This window comes from Pyrus communis, chromosome 5 (assembly GCF_041283825.1).
Source record: "Pyrus communis isolate YQ-2024b chromosome 5, ASM4128382v1, whole genome shotgun sequence".
In the NCBI taxonomy this organism is placed as follows: domain Eukaryota; kingdom Viridiplantae; phylum Streptophyta; class Magnoliopsida; order Rosales; family Rosaceae; genus Pyrus; species Pyrus communis.
The window spans coordinates 21255215-21267500 of NC_142569.1; the positions used below are offsets into that span (position 1 = coordinate 21255215).

Below are 12286 nucleotides of genomic sequence, written 5' to 3' on the forward strand. Positions count from 1 at the left end.
TTTTGATGGTGGGGTAGATGTAATGAATGGATGTCGTGTAATTGGAGAGATTGTTTGTGGGCCTAATGGTGATCCTTTTGGTGCGTTGTCTATGCATGCTCCTTCTCTGATTTTAGTCCTTGCTTTAGAGCTTCATGCCATCAAGAAAGGATTGGAATTGGCAATCGACTTTGGTTGCGTTCCATTGATAGTGGAATCAGATCGTTGAGGTTTGTCCAATTAATTAACCAAGATGAGGAGTGTTTGGCTTCTGATGGTGTTTATGTCGATAGTATTCGAGCTCTTTTGCGTGTAAACCAAGTGGTCTTGAACCATGTTTCAAATGACGGTAATGGCCACGTGATGCCTAAGTTTATTGTGCATGTGAGGCCTCTTTTCATTCGTCGAGCTTTTCCCATTGGGTTTTGTTCATCAAGGCTTTTCAGAGGCCATTCATTTGTTTTTCAAATGCATGTCTTTGTATGACTTAGTTATCATGAATGGCATTCTCTTTTACCCTCAAAAAAAAAAAAAAAAAATGGCAACCCCCTCTTCTTTACAATCCTCATGGTTTTCCTCCTCTTCTTTACTCACATATCCATCAGTTGGAGTACCTGAATAATAGATACTCAAACAGTAATAATATCTGCTTAACGGCAAGAACGATGAATTTCAAACAAATTTTAGACTAGAATTTCCACCGATTCATGTAGACAAACATGTTATTAACAAGAATATAAGTTTTAAACCCAACAAATTATCATAATTGTTATAGCGAAGGGAGCTTCTCACCATGAGGTAGTATAAACCCCATTTCCTCCCGCATAGGTAGTAAAACAATTCCACCATCACATGTAGCATAAGCTTTCCACAAGGCACAAATACTGAAGACATACAAAGAATAAATAAAAATGGAAGACCGCAGCAAATTAACATACCTATTCGACAGACCCTTCTCCCCAACCATGGTACATAATAATAAATTAATTTTCGCAAATCTAATTCACTTTAATTTTTGGATGAGTTGTGTTAAAACATAAAATGGCAATTGACGTAATTTATTTTAAAATCATGGTACACTGTAGTTGCTGACCTCTACTTACTAGACCCCATCTATAAGGATGTAATACTAGTGGTTCAAAACAGGTATATAAAATTGGACCCATAAAAAAAAATAAAAATAAAAATCCTATTTTAAACCCATATAAAATTGGATTCCATTCAAATTTCGAGCTGTTATCATTTTGGTTGACGGTTTTCTCTTATGAATTTTCTAATTTTTTTTCATCTTTTTGTTATTTCAAATCTGCATATCCACCATCTAAAATAAATATGTGATATCAGATTTGAGAAGCATCTGTCAGTTATAACTATAGATCATTTACACATAGTCCATTTCAGATTTACTATTATTACCCCTTCTCAGCTGTCTCTGATTCTGCAAAGCTCTAAAACGATCTTAGATGGATTGTCACAAGGCCTCACGGTTTTGAGGCAGTGATGCGTGTATGATGCAGCCAGGTAAGTTTCATTCACTACAAAAAAAATATGGGCACTATGCACAAAAAGTTATTTGTGCCCTCTTTGGGCATGCCCTTTGCTGAAAAAGCATAATAGGGTGTTTGTGTCAGAGAGGCAAGCACAAACAGTGGTCCAGTTGTGCCATTTTCTGACAACTTTGTCGGATAAACTTTTCCATCTATGTTGGCACTTTTATTGTAATTGTGCCAACATGAATTAATTATTAAAAAAAAGCAATCAAAATTTGAAAAATTGAAATGAAATTGAGGAAATGAAAAAATTTAAATTTTCATTAAATGAAGAAAGCTACAACCATGAAACCAACTTTCACTTTCTGAATCTCACAAACATATATTGTAATGTTACATATGTTCTTTCTAATACGAAAAAGAACTTGAAGAATGTTTGATCAAAACTTTTAATTAAAAATTAGTAGTAGAATGTTTGATCAAAAGTTTAAAAGTTTTCTATTACCTCTTACAAACTATGACTCAGTGCTTAAATGACTCATGTTTGCATAAAAAAAAACCTCTCCAGACCGGTATTGGAACTTCTGTTTATCAGTCTGTGGTTGCTTTGGAATGCCAGAAATTCTTTCTACTTTGAAAGTATAAACTGTAATTGTGAAAGTTTGAAAAACTTGACGAGGAACTATGAGGCAGAAGTGCCAAACACTGCCCATAGGAGTACTTCATCGGCAGAACGTCGAATAAATTTGTGGGTTCCCCAGACAGTTGGTCACATGAAGGTGAACTTGTTCCGTGTAAGTTCTTCTCCACTCGAGATTTAAGTTCTAATGTAATTAACCTATGTTTAATTCTATCATATTGATTACCAAATAGATAATAGTTTATCGTTCTGTCCAATATGATTAATTACATCATATATGCATTACTCACTCGTAAGCAATAGTATTGACATTAATTATATAAGATAGCTAATTCGCACCTACGAGATAAATCAAAGTATGGTTAACAAATCAAGGATTTAAAATTCACAAACTAAATTATTAGGAAAAAAGATGCATAAATTGGGGATTAAAAATTTAATATAGGACAAAATGGGTATAAACACATGGTTTAGGTCTAAAAGACATATTTTCCATGGATCAGAATGAAGTTTCCTATAAACTTATGTATGTATGGGGCAGTTTGCAGCCATGTCAGCATCCCAAGATGTCCCGTTGAAACTCAAAGGAAGCCTTAGATTGTAGATAACCTCACCCCGTTGATTGTTCTCATCCTGGAAAGCAATGACCACGTGGATACTGTACAGATCAGCTGCCAGGGTCGCATATTCCTGAAGCAACATGTCGTGCCCTTGAACGGCTACATTCTGAAAAACAGCTGTGTTCTTGTGTGTCGACGTCCACAGATCCATCAAGGTCACCTAACCAATTCTCTTGTCTTGAAAGTATGCACTGAATTTGACGTCAATCAACGTGTGGAAGAGTTTCTTCTTAGGGTTTGTGAAGGTGATGTTGAGGGCGAGGTTGTACAGCAGAGTACGATTGCTTTGGGTGTAATTGAATTGCCTTAGATAAGCACCGTTGATGGTGAAGTCGGGGAATTTGTACTCCGAAGTTCTTATGCTGGACTGCAACTGGAGTCCAATCATAACTGGTAAAGGCATGAGTAAAAGAGCAATCACAAAGACGACCAAACAGATTTGGGCGCACGCTGGCTGAGAGCTTTTAGTGGCAGACATGCCTAAGGAGCCGGGATTCTCGCAGTCTGAGCCTGTAGTTGCAGTCATGATGAAGATATAAAGGAAGGAGTGTATAAATTGCAGACACGGCTAAGATCGGTATATATGTGAAGTTAAGAGAGAATAAAGCGGGTGTGAAAACGGGACTGAATCGTGAGAACGAGGCTGGCCATTAATATACATAGAATATTTGCAAGGACAATTGTAATACGTGTGGGAGTAGGACTAGAATTTCAAAGGCAAAACAAATCATCAGGAGTCTATTACTCCGTATTTGTCTCGGACTGGGATGGTAGAGTTCATAGGAAAGGTGGTTTATTATTTAGAAAAATAAATTTTGTGGGCTCTTGGATTTTTAGTGCATGCAGCACATTTATCATTTTAAAGAGGAAACTTAATATTGGTCTAATTTTATACCCTCATATTAGGATGTTGAAAGATAGCCCTCTCCGACGATGGTGACGGAGACTAACTATGACTCAATGCTTAAATGACTTACGTCTGCATCAAAAAAACCTCTCCGGACCGGTATTGGAACTATTGTTTATCAGTTTGTGGTTGCTTTGGAATGCCAGAAATTCTTTCTACTTTGAAAGTATAAATTGTAATTGTGAAAGTTTGAAAAACTTGACAAGGAACTATGAGGCAAAAGTGTCAAACGCTGCCCATAGGAGTACTTCATCCGCAGAATGTCGAATAAATTCGTGGGTTTCCCAGATAGTTGGTCACATGAAGGTGAACTCGTTCCATGTAAGTTCTTCTCCACTCGAGATTTAAGTTCTGATGTAATTAACCTATGTTTAATTCTATCATATTTATTACCACATAGATAATAGTTTATCGTTTTGTCCAATGTGATTAATTACATCATATATGCATTACTCACTCGTAAGCAATGGTATTGACATTAATTATATAAGATAGCTAATTCGCACCTCCTAGATGAGAATCAAATTATGGTTAACAAATCAATGATTTAAAATTCACAAATTAAATTATTAGGAAAAAAGATGCGTAAATTGGGGATTAAAAATTTAATATAGGACAAAATGGGTATAAACACATGGTTTAGGTCTAAAAGACATATTTTCCATTGATCAGAATGAAGTTTCCTGTAAACTTATGTACGTATGGGGCAGTTTGCAGTCTTGTCAGCATCCCAAGATGTCCCGTTGAAACTCAAAGGAAGCCTTAGATTGTAGATAACCTCACCCCGTTGATTGTTCTCATCCTGGAAAGCAATGACCACGTGGATACTGTAAAGATCAGCTGCCGGGGTCGCATATTCCTGAAGCAACATGTCGTGACCTTGAACGGCCACATTCTGAAAAACAGCTGTGTTCTTGTGTGTTGACGTCCACAGATCCATCAAAGTCACCTGACCAATTCTGTTGTCTTGATAGTATGCACTGAGTTTGACGTCAATCAACGTGTGGAAGAGTTTCTTCTTAGGGTTTGTGAAGGTGATGTTGAGGGCGAGGTTGTACAGGAGAGTACGATTGCTTTGGGTGTAATTGAATTGGCTTAGATAAGCACCGTTGATGGTGAAGTCGGGGCATTTGTACCCCGAAGTTATTATGCTGGACTGGAACTGGAGCCCAATCATAACTGGTAAAGGCATGAGGAAAAGAGCAATCACAAAGACGACCCAACAGATTTGGGCGCAAGCTGGCTGAGAGCTTTTAGTGGCAGACATGCCTAAGGAGCCGGGATTCTCGCAGTCTGAGCCTGTAGTTGCAGTCATGGTGAAGATATAAAGGAAGGAGTTTATAAATTGCAGACACAGCTAAGATCGGTATATATGTGAAGTTAAGAGAGAATAAAGCGGGTGTTGTGAAAACTGGACTGAATCGTGAGAACGAGGCTGGCCATTAATATACATACAAGACTTGCAAGGACAATTGTAATACGTGTGGGAGTAGGACTAGAATTTCAAGGGCAAAACAAATCATCAGGAGTCTATTACTCCGTATTTGTCTAGGACTGGGATGGTAGAGTTCATAGGAAAGGTGGTTTATTATTTAGAAAAATAAATTTTGTGGGCTCTTGGATTTTTATTGCATACAGCACATTTATCATTTTAAAGAGGAAACTTACTATTAGTCTAATTTTATACCCTCGTATTAGGATGTTGAAAGATAGCCCCCTCCGACGACAGTGATGAAGACTAACTATGACTCAATGCTTAAATGACTTATGTTTGCATCAAAAAACCTCTCCAGACCGGTATTGGAACTTTTGTTTATCATTTTGCGGTTTCTTTTGAATGCCACAAATTCTTTCTACTTTGAAAGTATAAATTGTAATTGTGAAAATTTGAAAAACTGGACGAGGAACTATGAGGTAGAAGTGTCAAACGCTGCCCATAGGAGTACTTCATCTGCAGAACATCGAATCAATTCGTGGGTTTCCAAGACACTGGGTTTTTTCAAATTAAATTTTGATGGTGGGGTAGATGTAATGAATGGATGTCGTGTAATTGGAGAGATTGTTTGTGGGCCTAATGGTGATCCTTTTGGTGCGTTGTCTATGCATGCTCCTTCTCTGATTTTTGTCCTTGCTTTAGAGCTTCATGCCATCAAGAAAGGATTGGAATTGGCAATGGACTTTGGTTGCGTTCCGTTGATAGTGGAATCAGATCGTTGAGGTTTGTCCAATTAATTAACCAAGATGAGGAGTGTTTGGCTTCTGATGGTGTTTATGTCGATAGTATTCGAGCTCTTTTGCGTGTAAACCAAGTGTTCTTGAACCATGTTTCGAATGACGGTAATGGCCACGTGATGCCTAAGTTTATTGTGTATGTGAGGCCTCTTTTCATTCGTCGAGCTTTTCCCATTGGGTTTTGTTCATCAAGGCTTTTCAGAGGCCATTCATTTGTTTTTCATATGCATGTCTTTGTATGACTTAGTTATCATGAATGGCATGCTCTTTTACCCTCAAAAAAAAAAAAAAAAAATGGCAACCCCCTCTTCTTTACAATCCTCATGGTTTTCATCCTCTTCTTTACTCACATATCCATGAGTTGGAGTACCTGAATAATAGATACTCAAACAGTAATAATATCTGTTTAACGGCAAGAACGATGAATTTCAAACAAATTTTAGACTAGAATTTCCACCGATTCATGTAGACAAACATGTTATTAACAAGATTATAAGTTTTAAACCCAACAAATTATCATAATTGTTATAGCGAAGGGAGCTTCTCACCATGAGGTATTATAAACCCCATTTCCTCCCGCACAGGTAGGAAAACAATTCCACCATCACATGTAGCATAAGCTTGCCACAAAGCACAAATACTGAAGACATACAAAGAATAAATAAAAATGAAAGACCGCAACAAATTAACATACCTATTCGACAGACCCTTCTCCCCAACCATGGTACATAATAATAAATTAATTTTCGCAAATCTAATTCACTTTAATTTTTGGATGAGTTGTGTTAAAACATAAAATGGCAATTGACGTAATTTATTTTAAAATCATGGTACACGATAGTTGCTGACCTCTACTTACTAGACCCCATCTATAAGGATGTAATATTAGTGGTTCAGAACAGGTATATAAAATTGGACCCATAATAAAAAATAAAATAAAAAAATAGGGATTTGTTTGACCAAAAAGAAAAACCTATTGTAAACCCCTATAAAATTGGATTCCATTCAAATTTTGACCTGTTATCATTTTGGTTGAGGGTTTTCTCTTACGAATTTTCTAATTTTTTTCATCTTTTTCTTATTTCAAATCTACATATCCACCATCTAAAATAAATCTATGATATCAGATTTGAAAAGCATCTGTCACTTATAACTATAGATCATTTACACATAGTCGATTTCAGGTTTACTATTATTACCCCTTCTCAGCTGTCTCTGATTCTGCAAAGCTCTAAAACGATCTTAGATGGATTGTCACAAGGCCTTAAGGTTTTGAGGCGGTGATGCGTGTAAGATGCAGCCATGTAAGTTTCATTCACTACAAAAAAATATGGGCATTGTGCACAAAAAGTTATTTGTGCCCTCTTTGGGCATGCCCTTTGCTGAAAAAGCACAATAGGGTGTTTGTGTTAGAGAGGCAAGCACAAACAGTGGTCCAGTTGTGCCCTTTTCTGACCACTTTGTCCGATAAACTTTTCCATCCATGTTGGCACTTTTATTGTAATTGTGCCAACATGTATTAATTAATAAAAAAAACAATCAAAATTTGAAAAATTGAAACGAAATTGAGGAAATGAAAAAATTTAAATTTTCATGAAATGAAGAAAGCCTACAACCATGAAACCAACTTTCACTTTCTGAATCTCACAAAGATATATTGTAATGTTACATATGTCTTTCTAATACGAAATAGAACTTGAAGGCAAACATTTTTTGACAGATGCAACTCCCCCAGCAGGCCTTGCACCTCATCAAATCTTTGCTGCTCCAAAAACGAATTAACCATTTTATATGCAGTATATGAACCCTCACTGCAGTCATGAATATAAAATGCAAAGATAAAGAAAAACCACACAATTTACAAGAGCAAAGAAAAATGAAGGGATAATGAAAGTAAGAAGGGAATACCTTTGTGGGAGGACTCTTATTTGCTTCAAGGGTCTTTCCACCACTTGCTTAAGATGATTCTTATATAACAACACCATCCTCCAAAACAACAAACAATGGATTCGGAAAGTATACAAGTATTCCTCATCAAAAATAAGTGCACAAGTATTAAAAATAAGTCCACCCTCCAAAACAACGAACTCTGCATTACTACATTGTTCAGACTCATATGACTCTGCATAAGGTTACACAGCTAATTGCTTAAGGTTCATATTTGGTGCATAAATGTTGTCATCTTCATTTTGATTCAAGTATTCAAACACAAAGACCAGGGTGCGTTTTGTAACAAACCATAGAAATTGACCAAATGGAATTAATGCTATTAACAGCGACCATGGCTAAAAACTGTTGAAGACCAAATGCTATTCATACCATGTTTTTGTACCACATTTTCATACCACCTTAGGTGGCATTTGATGTGGACAGCCACATCATTTGAATTAATTAGATTTTTAAATTTAGCTGATTATTTAATAAACTAATAATTACGAAAAGCTAGTTAATTAAATGATGATTGTGGTATACGAGGAGTCTTTCTCCTTCCTTTCCTTGGGTTTTGCAAATTTTTTAAATGATGTGGCTGTCCACATCAGATGCCACCTAAAATGATATAGAAATGTGATATAAAAATATGGTATGAATAGCATTACTCTTGACATAATCTTTAGCTTGATGTCAATGAGTAAAAGACTCACTTAGCTAACATAGACTACAATATTCATCAGAAGCCAACACAAATATAGTCGAGTTCAAAACACAATCAGTCCAAAGTTACACCTAAAAAGAGTTAATTAAAATCAGTACCTACAAGTTCCAGATCTGCCATATCAAAATTCATATTCCTCACTTTGAGTTGTAAAAGTAACTTCTGGGTTGGAGATAATACATTTAGATTATGGTCACCTAAATCAAAGAAATATACAAGTATGCATATTATTTATGGTCATAGTGAATTACTTATTTTAATCACATACCTAGTAAATATTTGTTTAAGTTAGCGTAGACAGTATAACGATATTTGAACCAATCAATGTAAGTCATTCGGGAACTTTCATATAAATTTCCGTATCAAGATCCTCATAGAGATACGCAGTTACTACTTCTATCAGCTGCATACTCAGTTTTTCGGAAACTACCAAACTGATAAGGTAGCGAAAATTAATCACATCCATAACCGGTGAATAAGTTTCATCATAGTCAATCCCGGGGTATTGTGAGAAACCTTATGCAACATGACGAGCTTTATAACACACAATTTAGTCTTCTCATTACGCCTCCAAATGAAAACCCACTTATAGCCAACGGGCTTCACATGTGGAGGAGTATGAGCTACAGGTCCAAACACCTATGTTTTGCAAGCGAATCGAGTTCGACTTGGATTGCTTGTTTCCAGTTTGACCAATTAGTTCTACGCCGACATTCATCAACATAATGCAGTTCAATGTCATTGCTCAACATGATCTTAGTAGCTACTGTAAATACTAATGCATCGTCGACAATCATCTCATTTCTACGCCACACATCATCTAAACTAGCATAATAGACCGAAATCTCACGATTCTCGAGAGGAAATTCGTCTCTTCAAGGACGCTTCCATAATCTAAAATTTCCTCATGAGTTGGATATATGAGTAAGTGATAGTTGGATTCACGGTAAGCTCTTTAGGACCTTGTGTTGTGGGTTTCTTCTTCCGATGGTGTGAATCCTTTAAACCAAGGGGTATGCCACACTTTTGTGTAGGGGCAGATGATTGGTTAGCTGCTAATGTACGTGGATCACCAAGATTGGTGTCCCAGGCTTCCAGGAATGAAGTCCATCATACATTTGATACATTTATCTTTGCAGGCGTATTCGCAGCTGGAATGTGTGATCTTGTCACGCGCGCTAGATCAGTGAAAGCATCTGGCATGCTCTGAGCTATGCTCTAGAGATCTAACATATGTTGCACTTTAGTTTCAGATTGAACGGTGCAAGGATGTAAATGAGACAAAGTGGGAATCATCCATGATAATTCGTGTCGTTCTTCAGGAATGTTAACGTTCTTATCTCCCCCTAACAACGGGAAGATTGTCTCATATAAGTGACAATCCGCAAAACGAGTGGTAAACAGATCGCCTGTCAAAGGTTCTAAGTAATAATAATCGAAGGAGAATCATATCCGACATAGATTCCCATCCTTCGCTGAGGCCCCATTGTTGTACGTAAGGGCGGCGAGATTGGCACATATACCACACAACCAAAAATGTGCATATGTGATATGTCGGGTTCGTATCCGATAACCAACTGAAGGGCACTAAATGGTTATGTCACAACAGGCCTCAGGCGGACCAACTTTGCTACATGTAATATTGCATGGCCCCAAGCAACGATCGGGAGCTTAGTACCTATGACCAACGATCGAGCAATCATTTGTAAGCGCTTAATGAAAGCCTCTACTAGGCTATTTTGGGTGTGAACATGGGGTACGGGATGTTCAACTTCAACCCCAACTGACATGCAATAGTCATCAAAAGTTTTAGATGTCAATTCTCCAGCATTATCCAATCGAATAGATTTGATTGAATAATCAAGGTGGTGAGCCCTGAGCTTAATAACCTGAGCCAACAGTTTGGAGAATGCAGTGTTCCCTGTGGGCAATAAGCACACGTGTGACCAATGTGTAGAAGCGTCAACCAAAACCGTAAAGTATCCAAATGGTCGGAGGGTGAATCGGTCCACAAATGTCCCCCTAAATCCGTTGTAGAAAAATAGGAGAATTCGAACCAATCTTTTCAGAAGAAGGCTTAGTGATAAGCTTTCCCATGGAACATGTTTGACATGCGATTCATTGGATTGAACCTAAACTTCAGGTTAATGGCCTAAACTTCGGGTTAGTGGATGTCCGTGTGATGATTTGAGGATTCAGCGCATCACTATTCATCCAGGATGTCCCAAACGATCATGCCAAAGTGTGATTTCGTGCACAGTCCCAGTAGTAGGGTCGGCCATATAGTGGCATTCTATGTAGCGTATGGTCGTAGTAGACATACCACTTGGGGTACGCTTCATCTTCTCTAGAATATACTTCTGGCCATGTTCGTAAGAAGTTATGCACATAAATTCAACTCCATTTTCTATGTGGGTTTCAACGTGGTAATTGTTATCTCTGATGTCCTTGAAACTTAACAACGTTCTTCCGAAACGTGAAGAATAGAGTGCCTCATCAATGGTCAAGATTGTACCATTGGACAACATTATACATGCCTTACCATATCATTCTATCAGGTTGGATGGGCCTAAGAGGGTTGTCAGAGGTGTATTCTTAGAAATGAAGTTAGTGAAATAGATGTGTTCACGCAAAACGGTGCGTGGTTGCACTATCTGCCAGACAACTAACTTTCCCACTAGTCATACCTAAAATGAAAAATTAATTTGAATCGGTCACATGCATAAAAGTTCTTAAAACAAATATCAATTCAAAATAATTTCTTTTCTTCAAGGATGGTAATTAATTAAAACTTCATATCCAAAAAAAAAAATCACCAACAAATAATCCAAACATAAAGGAAAAATTGTTCAAAAAATCAACCAAAAACAAAGGGGTTCGGCCACTCAGTGGAATTTGGCCCCAATTGTCTTATTTCAACGAAAAAATAAGTCTATGTCTAAGATTCTAATCTTCCATAGGGGTGGTGTCCTCCTGAAAGTCAGAAACCTTCATCTTTGTAGTCTCCGGTTCGTCCACTTGCACGAAGTTTGATTCAAACTTCTTATGACGAGAATGATATTCATCTACAACCTTCTTGGGAGCTCGGCAAACATAGGATGAATGGTCCTTTAAACCATAATGATAGCACATATCTGCATCCATGGTTTCAGGTGCTTTGCCTTGGGAGCGAGGTTTGGGCGCTATGTTGACCTTGGCGGGGTGGTTTCTGGCCGTCCCTAGCACGCGTCTTTTGGCATTTTGGGCGTTGGTTTGTGCTATAATGTGCTTCAGGCACGACAGTAGCCCCAGTAGGTCGAGCTTGATGATTCTTCATCAACAGTTGGTTCTGCTTTTCAGCAAGAAGTGAAACAGATATCAAATCCAAGAACTTAGTGAACTTCTGAGCTCTATATTATTGCTACAAGACAATATTAGAAGCAGAGAAGGTTGAATAGATCTTCTCCAAGAGATCTTCTTCTGTCAAAGTTTCATTGCAAAACTTGAGAAGTGATCGGATTCGACAAACTTCAGAATTATATTCATTAACTTAAAATCTTGGAAGCGCAAGTGCTGCCAGTTGTGTCTTACTTCAGGCAAGAATATGTCATTTTGGTGATCAAAACAATCAGCCAAAGCAACCCATAGTGCACGTGGATTCTCCTTAGCAAGATATTCAGTTTGCAGGGCATCATGGATATGTCTTCGGATAAAGATTAGAGCAGTGACTTTTTCAGCTTCGCCAACAGGATCGTCTGTTGCTTCTTCAATAGCAAGACGCAAGTT

General features: G+C 37.5%; 1 pseudogene; it reads right to left on the bottom strand.

Annotated features, from left to right (window-relative positions):
- Positions 1-11669: 11669 nt before the first annotated feature.
- The window catches only part of LOC148696972 (uncharacterized), a 716-nt pseudogene continuing 99 nt past the window's right edge, over positions 11670-12286 (bottom strand).